The sequence below is a fragment of the Salvelinus sp. IW2-2015 genome, unplaced genomic scaffold (assembly GCF_002910315.2).
Source record: "Salvelinus sp. IW2-2015 unplaced genomic scaffold, ASM291031v2 Un_scaffold16647, whole genome shotgun sequence".
NCBI lineage: Eukaryota > Metazoa > Chordata > Actinopteri > Salmoniformes > Salmonidae > Salvelinus > Salvelinus sp. IW2-2015.
This window is the reverse complement of record NW_019957689.1, coordinates 161,352-173,414: the sequence shown is the minus strand read 5'-3', so window position 1 is coordinate 173,414 and position 12,063 is coordinate 161,352.

The following is a 12,063-nucleotide window of genomic DNA, read 5'->3' as shown; positions in this document are numbered from 1 at the left end:
AGAGACAGAGAGACAGACGAGAGACAGAAAAAGAGAGCAGTTACATCTAACATGGACCTCCAGCAAGTTTCGAAGCAAGAGAGAGAGAAAGTAGTAGCTACACAAGATGACTCATCACTTTCAACAGATAAATGACTCTTGCGCGTAGCATTTCAAATCGAGTCAACAACATCTAGACAGGACCACTCTTATGCTTATGTTGCACCGTCTTATTAGATCCCAGTGCTTGAGAGAGACGAATTATTTGCCTATTTCTTTACAAGCATTGATGTTACATTCAGCACTTCGGGACACTCCGCTAGTTTTAATCACTCGTTATTATCTCCCTCACCCACTATTTTGACGTCCCATATCTTTACCAAACCTCCAATCTAAATTAACGAGTAGATCTCTACCAGTGGAGTAAAATCCGCCACGAGTCTGGTGCTCAGGATGTTTTTTCCGACTTCCAGACTTATATAATCGTTCTTTAACGCTCATCCACACTCTACCTCTGATATATTGAGGATTTCTTTTCTGTCTCAATCCACTCTTAAGTACCCGTAGAGCTAATATACCTTCCACTGCACACATTTGAGCAGTCATGTTCCACTCGTACGGCATGGCCATCTCGCGGGAGCTGCCGTGGGAGTCTGCGCTCGACCTGGCCGATACTCTCCTGAGACACAAAAGATCCATTATCTGCAGGCTGATCGATGATTAAAGAAGCGTTACGACAGGGTGGCAGGCACACATACATAGCATTATCGCTCAGTGGTCCACCACGAAGCGCGTTCCCGGATTTGGAGAACTTCTCTGTGTCACGCCGCCTCCTGCGTGCGTCATCCAGATACAAGGTACATGGAACTGAGTCTGCTACCTTGGACCGAGATCCTCATGAGTAACTCGAATACGTACCACCGTAAATTGGGCTCGTAGCCTCACTGGCAACCACACGAACTAGTGGTGGTCCCCCCATTACTCTGGAACCTTGCAAGAACTTGCACGTTAACCCGAGGGAACTATTGAATGCACGAGATGCAAGAGCACTGAGGTCCACAATAGACATGTATCATCAATAGAGAGGAAGGAGAGCAGAAAGGGACTGAAGAGAAGAAGTTGGAGAGAGGAATGGCAGAGAAACAAGAAGGAGTAAGAAGAGGGGAAGACAGAACCCGTGTATCCACCCTGCATGACAGATGGAAAAATTCGGGAGAGAGTATGACAGAGTCAAGGTAAACAATAGAAAGTTCATGCACTTAGGGAGGCACACCGCATTGGAATTCTTGTGCTAAACGCGGATACAGAATGTCATCCATATTAGAGATCAAACTTCCGATATGCTCACTCATAAAATACTTCATCCAGTCTACATGGGCCGGCAGATGATGATATATCCCATCTCTGGGCCGGTCGTAACTTGAGGAGAGTCCCACAATCTAAACAGAGGAGCATGTGATAAAAGACCGCACTGTATAAAGAGAGCGCTATGACTCATAGCGCTGGGCAGTAGCGACGATGTCTAATCAACACTCATTATAACCACTCTGCCACCGACTAACGCACTCGGGTCTATGCTGCGGGTTATAATAGAAAATGAGCATTGGTTATGCCATCTGCCTACGCCCTCATGAGTCGCTGAATGGGAATGTGTACTGGATTGAGGCCAGACGGAGGGTCGAGCAGATGTCGAGATAAGGAGCGAGTTAGCAATCGCGTAGAGTAGTGTGTCTGCAGAAAGCAGACCCACGCAGTCAGGAAAGGTGCACCCTACTGTAAGCAGGAAGAAGGAATAGCAACTCAGCAAAAGCGTCTAGACGATACAGACCCTACCGATTTACTTAATTTTATACACATACAATAATGGGCAAAAGCGAACTAAGAGGAATATAATCACTGCGGATCTAAACAAAGACTAGCTGTAGTGTCTTGAGAGTTCTCGTGTGAGCTATGTGTCCGTCTGTTGTATATTTTTTCTACAACTAAATCTATTCTTGGTACTTCCACCACCTCACTCCCTCCTCACTTTTTACTATAGACCCTCTGGTGTAATACGCTGCGCTGCGGGTCGTCTCCAGCCTTCCTTTATAGTGCTTGCTTAGCTGTCTCTTCATGGATGTGTGGGTGTTGTCTACCTGCAGTCAACTACAACCTACGCGCAGATAGATGAAGGTAGCAATGTTCCGACCATCTACTCTTGGGCTGTTCACCCATATGGCCATTACTTCATCGTCTGCCTCCAGTTGCCTGATCGACAGTAATAGTCTCTTCACGATATACATCTCTAGCCTTCGCGTAACCACGATCGGACATGTAGCGATCCTACTTGTCGAGTATGACTGCTTTCCTTTACACCTAGATCATCTCTATTTATCTCACATCACTCCTAATCCACATTGAAACGTGCTATCAAAGAAATCACCCTGTTCCACCTCCACCCCACAACGGATTCTTTCTGCCGTGCTAACCTTTCCCGACAGCTCTACTCGATGTAAGTCCTGTAGTGGAAACGAGTTTGGTGCACCCCACCTCAACTACTCTGCCTGCTCAAACATCTCATGCCTTCGTCTTATCGACCAAGACCTCCCTCTTGCGCCAATTTCCATTCTTCATCAGAGGATTTAACTGTTACAGCTGCATTTATGTTTGAATCATCTTGCTCGTGGCTGCGATACAGTCGATGGCTCAAAGATTGGTTACAGCCAGTGGTAGGATCATTGAGGTTATGCTGATCTTATTCTTGCAACATCCAGGTTCTCAGAAGAAAAGCGGGGGAAATAAGTTGTCTGTATCGCTTTTTAGGTACTAGTTCTACCCTGGCTTCAAATGCACAAACTGGTGGCCGTTAATTCTACATGCCACCAGACCTATGGGACGCAAACTATTTCATAGGTTGGGCATACCACAGAGTACCCTAAGATAGACTAGTAAAGGAAGATACAAGGTGTAAGAGCCTCAGAATAGAAAGCTTGGCTAATAATTAATGAAATTATGTATACACGGACAAGGAACACGTATGACAACTTTGGCACATCTCGGAGTAACGATGTGATTCAACTGCAATCGAAATGCACTTCAACAGCATCATATAAGCTCTGTTCGATTTAGCAGATACTAAGCTAACGCATTAATAGGATAAGCTCAGACTGTATAGTATCAGCCTTGGGGTTATAATACAAGAGTCACACTGCGCATTGTTAAGATTAACCACAGTGGTCCTCTAGATCTAGCACTACTGACGATAGATATGGAACCAAGATACATCGGTTCTAGGTGACATATAGCACTCCATTTCTAGGATTGTGTGTCCAAAAATAGCTGACTTTTTAAGGGAAGTCAAAAATAACAAGATAGACTCTATAATTGTGCTCTGTAACCACAGATTACGAGCACTTACATCCATATATAGTGACTCCAGCCTAAACTACGCGTATAACATGCATTTCTCTCGTTCAGAGTATCATAAGGTTATACCTCCGCGCTACTGCTCAATATCTAATGATATTGAGATAGAGGTCGACAGATGAAAACATTATTTGGCTCTCTATATTCCTGATCAAGTCTGATAATACAATTCAATGGTTATTGGGGATTTGATGATATTCAGGGTATGTTTTATGTAGCATAGCTGAACGATAATTGTGTGACACCCACGTGTTACAATTGTGGATTTGGCAATTTCAGACCCAGAGCTATTAAATTGGAGATTGCTCCGAACCAATAGGTTTAAATCTATCACATCTGCCATGCCACCAAAGCGTACTTCCCAGATAATGATCAAAAAACACGGAGTGGAAGAGACTAAGCGCTTGTATACATCAGCACATGTGCTCGAATTGAACTTAATTCCAAACTGTGTGCAAATACAGAAATAGTCAACCAGGAAGGCCAACACCTGGTCTACTGAGAAACAAGGTCCAGCCTCAGATTCCTAGAGAGTGTATTTCTCAGGACCATATTTCAGCACTTGCTAGGAGGTCTGCTTTTAATGTCAACTGGCGAAAGGATGCAATAGTTGATATGTGAAGTTGGAAAACGTCTCTAAGATAGCAAAAACTACGATCTGTCAAAGCTCGCGCTATAACTCGGCAGACAGATCCGAAATAGCATGTCGATGTACCTCTAGTGCCATGACGTGTCTATCTAGGCAAACTGGTACAGAATTTCACACGTAATTTACTTTTACGGGTGCTTGTCATATTAATTAATTCTCTGTTCATATATACACGTTTTAGCAAAGAATAGTACTATTCGGCAACTAATATTCTTGGTCACTGTATAGCACGATCATTATCATAACTATATCATAATGTGTATATTTAAGTTTTTAGTCCGATCAAAAGAGTTCCGTGAGGTTTGAGCATTACTCCTATATCAGTAGCACAGCCATATGTACAAAAACTCAACTGTGTGGACTACTACAAACTTGATTCGCGACTTGCATTATTAGTACAGTTTAGATATTGTTAGGTTTCGATGTTGTCGGGTAATGATGTTTGTCTGTGCGAGACTGGCCATACATAGATAGAGTATGATTATATGTGTTATAATTTTGATAGAGCTAAATTTTCTATAGGAGATCACACTTTTTATGTTGATAATAAGTAAAGAAATATCATAAAGGGGTAGTTCCCACCGGAATCGAAAACAAGATCAATACTTAAGTTCTATAATAGAGGTCATGAGATCGCTAATTGCTAGTTACGGATAATTCATTACATTTGTAAATTAGAATATCACTCTGAATCTTTTTCAAATACAGCGGTTGCGAAACATAATAGTCGAGATGGCTATACAAAGTCAAATCAAAAGTGGGCGCACACATAACATGCTAACCTCTGTCAGTCTATAAATACATAGTATACTTCGAAGCGAGGAGACGGTAATACACATTTTTATCTATTGAGAGTATATGTATTGGATCTCATGACTTCGAGCGTTCTTTGTAACTTTATCTATCATTCAGCATTATTTTCAGGAGATAAATATGCATGATTTACTCCATCGTGTAATGATCTCATACTAAGACGTTCTGTTTTGAGATCAAGTATAGCAGGTACTCACATATTCTGTATCTTCACGAGTATTCTCCAACTATACACTACATAGGAGAGTGACACCAAATGAGCACAATACAATTATTTACCATTCATTTCTATGGGCACCAAATCGAATCCTGAGTATACCACACAACCAAAAGATCAGAGAGTAGAGATGCATCCACAAAGATTGTAAGAGTCACAATTGATCGATAATTATGACACGTAGGTGTAAAAAGTAATTAACAGTGTGTCATATAATGTAGTATGGACAATGTTACTAAAAGTAAAACAGGGTATAAATTAACCTCGCAATATTATGCATCAAATAATTTTCTCTATAATAATTATTACGACCTGAGACACATAACTCAGCATGGCACAAGGCTACGAAAATATACGCCTCCTGCTTATATGTATGTAATGAAACCTAAACGATATGGGGAGAGAGTGAGCGAGAATGGGATCCCAGTAGATATCACTATGTCACTATTCACTCTATCTAGAAGTAAAAGGAGCATATTATGGAGAGGCCAGCGAGCTGGTCATATGATATATGTGGTTGGAGCATTTTTACTATGTAGGCCTGGCGGCTTGAGGAGAGATGCATATATTCTATCATCCAAATCCACTTAAAATAGCTGAAGGCTAGGAGCCAAATTGATAGTTTTAGCATTCATCGAGTGAACCAAGGTACAATGAAACACTCCAGTGGGAGAGAGAACGTTAGGCAGTGTCGGTGATTGTATACTGTCAATACATTCACTGTCGAGATGTAATGATCAGTAGTCCACGCGTGACGATCAGGGTGTAAAATAAAATATTGTTGGCTCTAATATAGTTCTAGACCGCTCTGTGAAAAAAGTGTTTTGAGGTGGATAAAGAATATTGTTCTGTACACTGGCGAGGAGACTAAAGAGGATGACGGAAGACTGCTATAGGTGAAAACTAGAAGGTGTAGGGTGTATGCTCAGATACAAGTGGATAAGAGTTGAATGTTTGGCTCGATATTGTAGCATCGAATCATAGGGAGATTAATGGAGCACGAGGCGCAGTGTTGTTTCAGGATTACAGAGTGTAGTAGGGTGGTAATAGGCGGGGAGAGGGCAGATAAGGGCATCTTCCGAGAGGTAGGGTATGGGGAGGGAGATTAACCTCAAACGCTCCAAGACTTGCTAGATTATTGAGGGGTGGGGGGTTTCCCATGGTAGGGTGGGTACCCATACTGCGCATAGGAGGGGTCATGGCGTCGACGACTCTTATAGGCTAGGACGTATCACAGACTACAAAATGTTCCTTGCGTCGATTCGCACGTTAGGGATACGGTTATGAGTCAGCCAGTGTTCACACCGACGGACCCAGACTCAGACACGTGCATAGAGAACTCGCTCATACACGTATACCTAGATTGACATGTCTCTGGTATGATGGTGTACGCTTGCTGGGTCTACATGGTAAGAATCATCTCACCACACTAGAGACGCACATCAGTACGACTCAGCTAGCATTTAAGAATGTATGGGCATAACAGGCCCGGCTGGACGTCTGCTGCCCTAGTGAGATGCAAATTGCCCCCCTATCCCGGCTAAACTAGAAAACAGGTAATAATGGCAGAAAAGAACATACTAGCAATACATTTTTTAACACATCTGGATATAGGCTATATATCAGTTAATGTCAATAACATCACATATACAAAATTGTGGTGTTAACTTTAATTTATTCACTTATACACACTGAACTCCTGCTCCCTCCAAACTGCACGACGGGGTGGAAGAAAGGCACGAAATGGTCTTCTGGTCCCTGGTGGATATTCCAAACCCTGCAGCCAGGCTAACACTAACAGCGCAGCCTATACAGCATGGACCTCCGTGCCTGTGGATTCAAAAGCCTTTGGCAACCTGATGAATTAATGACATTGCAAAAGATTTCCCGATCCCAGTCCGGACTCTGTAATATTCCTGTGTTGATTGTGAACATTGATGAAGACAATGCAAACGCCTCTTCCGTGAAATTGCCACATCTGTCGAAAAATAAGGTTTGAGATGCGTGAATGTAGAGGGTGGGTTTGACTCCAATTTATTTCGGCAGAATGATCGGTGAGTTCCAAGAACCAACTGGGAAGTTACTTCAGAGGATAAAATATCAATTTATCCCCCAAACAGACTGACCCGCGATCAAGACATGTAACAGGTGACGAAAAGTGCTGGAAGATTACACGGAAATGCCTGAACTGCTTCGGCCAAATTTAAGCATGGTTGAATAGGCAAGAAGCTGGTATGAAACATTGTTAAAAGCCCTTGGTGTCTGGCTTGCGTCTGAATAGGGAAGATGGTGAAACATACCTGTATAGATGGGAAACTACGTCATTACAAACAGTGTGGAACTTGCAAGCACGCCGAACGACAATGACACAAAAAGAGTGAGACGCAGAAAGCTACCACTGATCAACTACATGTGGCCAAACTGACTTTTTACCAGGGTAAAAGTAGAGGGGAGAGGGAGGGGACATTAGGAAGAAGGAACGACAGATGGAGAGGACGTGGAGGACCAGGGGGAGATCGGTGCTTTTTTCAACTGCGGGAAACAGGAACAACTTTGCTGTTCTTGTAATGAGAACCAGCCACAGAAGATAGAGTGGCCAGAACAGACCATACAAACAGGCAGAGATGGAAGGGGCGCCGAGGGGAAGGGGAGCTATTCACCTGGCAGACGGAAACCTGCCCAAGAGAACGGGGCGAAAAGCAAACAAAAAGGGGCGTTGGAAGAAAGAAACAGGGAAGTAAAGAAAACTGGACACAGTCATGAGGAGCACACTATTTCTTAGTAGTTTGTTCTTTGTCTCTGAGTGTTTTGTTAAGACTGAATACATAACCGTACCACAATGGTGATGATAGGGAAATGTTATTCTTTTCTCGTCTTTCGGTGCAGTTCCTAGACTACGTTACTGCAGAGCTGCAGGCGGTGCATGTCTTAGTCTAGTCTTTCTTCCTCTCTGTTGAATGTTCAGAGTTTTCTAACATTTGTCACGTATTCAGCTGCGCTGGGCACGTATACTGGTCTTGTAGTTTAAACCAATTTCAAGCGTGTAAGCCACCTCCACGGCTTCTGGGTCTGATATGTTAATTCTTCAGCGAGCCTTTTAACTTCTTACGGATCATGGGACGCTAGCGTCTCACCTCGCAACCAGTACTCTGAGATAGGAAATATTGAGCTACGAAGCGCAAAATTTCCCAATGACCAGATTAAATATTGAATATTAAAAAACTACATTACGTAAGGGAAATATTTAAACATATTGATCTATACTAGTAATATATTATACAGACATATGACACTTTATTACACCTAATAACCAGCTGTTCTCAGATGTGACTCGTAGGAGACAATTCTGATGAGATACTATTCAGGCGTAGTGTTGCCAAGCATATGTTCTCATATGGCTTTGCTCGCGACACGAGTCACTTGCTAGTAACGCGCATCATCTCTGCGGTCAGCTAAGGCGTTCCGCTCTCATCATAGTTGTGCATTATCTCTAGCTTGGCTATCAGTAGCAGCACAGCGTAAGGGAGTCGAGTATACGACGAACATGTCAGGAGTGATGGATAAGATAATGAGTGATGTCACTCGATACTTCCCGACCCTCGGAGGCTCATTCAATTCTCAGACTTGACAAGCGACAGGGATCAGCTACAATTAAATCTGCAGATGATGCTCTGCTCGCTCATCTCTCCGAGATCGCACGACACATGGTGGCTCTAACTTGTCATGTACCTTACAATGCGTGAAGTTTAACCCAAATAACTTCTTCCAGAAGAAAAGCCAGTGGAACGAGCACGGTGTCACGGGAGAGGGAAAGGGAAAGGAGATATCCCTACGCTTCCAGGTACCGTTGTACAATTGATATGACTATTGCACAATAACATGCGAGATATGTAGATCATATCCTTATGAGTTATACGGGAGGAACCACAAGGGCATTATGATACTCAGGAGATAATGCTCGGAGCGGGACTAAGCCTATAATCGACCACGTCAGCATCATCACCGGGACGCGCACATACCTAACAGCAATGGGAGGCACTTACTAAGACTGTACTCGGACACGCCCGGACGAATATTAAGCTCGATTTAATTTTGTGCGTCTGGCTTACAAGTAAACAAACCTAAACTCTTTTAAAGACTGTTGCATTGAGGCGAAACGAAGAATGATCAATAGATAGCTGGAGCATTGGACCCGAAGAAAGGATGTGCCTCTTTATATATTTTCTCGTTGTACCTGCATTGTGAGCTAATATTGATATCTTATCAAACTAGAAACGGTGTGTAGGGTAAATGCTTCGCATAGTTATATTTTTTTCCTAGGATGAATTTGCTCATCACCGCTGTCTGTGTGTTCTCTGGTCTCGCTCGCTCTTATCACTCCTCTCCTTTCAGCCTTTCTGTCTGACTCAACTTCCTCCTATACGGCCACTACTACTTCTACACCATCGTATGTTCCAAAACCTTTTAGAGTCATGATTTCTATTCAGTACCGCACCTTAAAGGTAGAGTGCCAACACTACTTGCCAGATGCTCTGTTTGAGGGAACTGAGCAAGTCTCTCGGGAATTGAGGAGAGGATCAACATGCACAAGTTTAACACACCTTCTATGGCTGGGAGAATCCAGGGCTAATTATGCTCAACTACCCAACTTCCGGACACTCGGGGCTACCCCTTAGTAGCCAACCTCACAATATTATATGGAGGAGAAGCATACCATTTAACTCAGAGCCCAACTTGAGACACAGGCCAGGTGAATTGGGAGTCATGTATAAGGTCACATGCAATACAATCCCTTGGACTATCATTCTAGGGTTTGCTTGCTCTCTCATCGTAGCTTGAACGTGAGGCGCACTAGGGGTAACCGGCTGGGGACGGGTTTGACAAAAAAGCGCTTCATGGAACAACCTGATTTTCACTACGCTGCTCTTATAAGCGCCTACAATCACATCTTTGATCGTTGTAACGATATCACTGATTATGTAGAAAGTGTCACACATACTTTAATCATCCTACGTTTGTCCTTCACACACATTGGTCTGTGATCTAACATATCTAGCGCAGAGCTGGCGATGTCCCCATGCTCCATTCGTCTCTGTGCTTGTGCAACGAGTTAGGTCTACTTATTTACAATCCTTAATATAATCAAAAACAATCCATTTTGCAACGGAGGAGTGTATAGTTAGTTTTGAGACTGCGACGCAAATACCATTGCATTTTACCCTTTACAAAACCAATATCTAACACCACACATGTAACCTCAAGACACCATAAGCGGATTCTCTACGAAAACTATAATACTTTTTAACCATTATTCCTCATAATCTTATCTGACGCTCTATTGAGCCTATATAGTCTCTTAGGAGAGCACAGCTTTTTCCTTCAACTAACACACACCTCCCACCGGAGCAAGAGAGATAGGATGATACTATGGAAATGAGATAGCACTTCATCCATATAAACTTGCGCCTAATATATGCTACCACGTAGAGGATTCATGTTGCTTTCTTGTATCAGGGAGACATGCCGCCCTTAAAGTCATACCATGCCGAGTGTCTGAATCGAGCCCCCCATCACCTTGGACGGGCTACTCGTCAGAAGTGGTGTTGGAGGAATGACGCTAAGAGGGCGGGGATGCTCTCGATTGCCAGGCAGAGGTGGGATAGCCAGGATTACTATGTGGACACGGAAGTCGCTAGAGGATGACGTCAGAGACCAACGTCACAGATAATATTAGTTGCTCAAACTCAGACTACATGCTATCGAGACCGTACCAACTCTTTTGATGAGCCCATTTAAGAAATAAGACTATAATTGTATTGGTGCAATTGTTTAGTCTAGTTTAGTAAAAGCACAGTGTCACTAAATATAGTTCAGGTTTTTCAAGTCTATACCCGCTGAAGTTTCGGCATTCTAACCAATCCTCTGAGTCCCTCCTGTCTCTTCGGGCTTCTTGCTATTCTTATAACCGTCTCTTTCTCTAAAAATGGCTCAACCTCGAATCCTCTCTCTGTCGATCTCTCTCTCATCCGTCTGCTGGCCGGCTCCGATGGGTGCTACTCATCCCTCATCAATCCCTCCTCCCGTATCTTCGTTCTGCTGCATCCTTCGCATTGGCACATCTCTCTCTCTCATCTCTCTCGACCTTTTGAGGGTTTCAATGTCCCCGACGGGTAGCTCTATCTACTCCTGACTCATCAAGGTACGGGGACTGCTGGCATGTGGTCTGATGTTATGGTTTATTGCGTGTGAATTGCCAGTGGTATGGTGTCCTGGGGTCAGGGCTGCGCTGGTGCTCTGGATGATACCTCTCTGAGAGAGTCCTAATCGTCAAAGTGTGGTTGAGTGTCTCGAAATCTGGTAGGATCGAATAAGCTATCTATGATATGCGCCTAACATGTAACACCCTGCTGTCCTTTATCTAGTCATCGTCCAGAAATACTGGCCACCTACCAATCTCACAGCATTCACCTAGTTCTCACGAGACTTGTCCACATACCTGTCCAACACCATCTCTCTCTCTCTCTGCTTCCACGTTAAAGCTATCAATACTAAAGTGAGAATCAGCACAGTGATATGATACGCATGTCAGCAGGGCCACTCGAAAAATATTAAAAAGTTCCTCAAAATGGAGTTGGACACTATCTTCAGCCGTCTGTGTCCTCGCGTTATGAGAGAGAAGACTTCAAATACATTCTGCTCTTGTGCAACTTGCCTATTTCGTAGTGCCATTTTTATTGATTAGTGAGTCACGTGACGGGACAAAACTTCTGAGTACATTTTAACACACTTGAGGAGGTGCAAATGTTTATTTGGGTTTCATGTTTGATCATATTAACATACAACTATAGTATGTAGGCTATATACCGTACTAGCATACATCCCGGACAAGGTTCTGAGGGACTCTGCCCACTCTGTAATTTGCAGTCATGAATTAAAGCCGAGGTTTGCAATATGTTTTAAGTTGGGGTAAATTATGAGGTAGCATATTTTCAATGCCTTA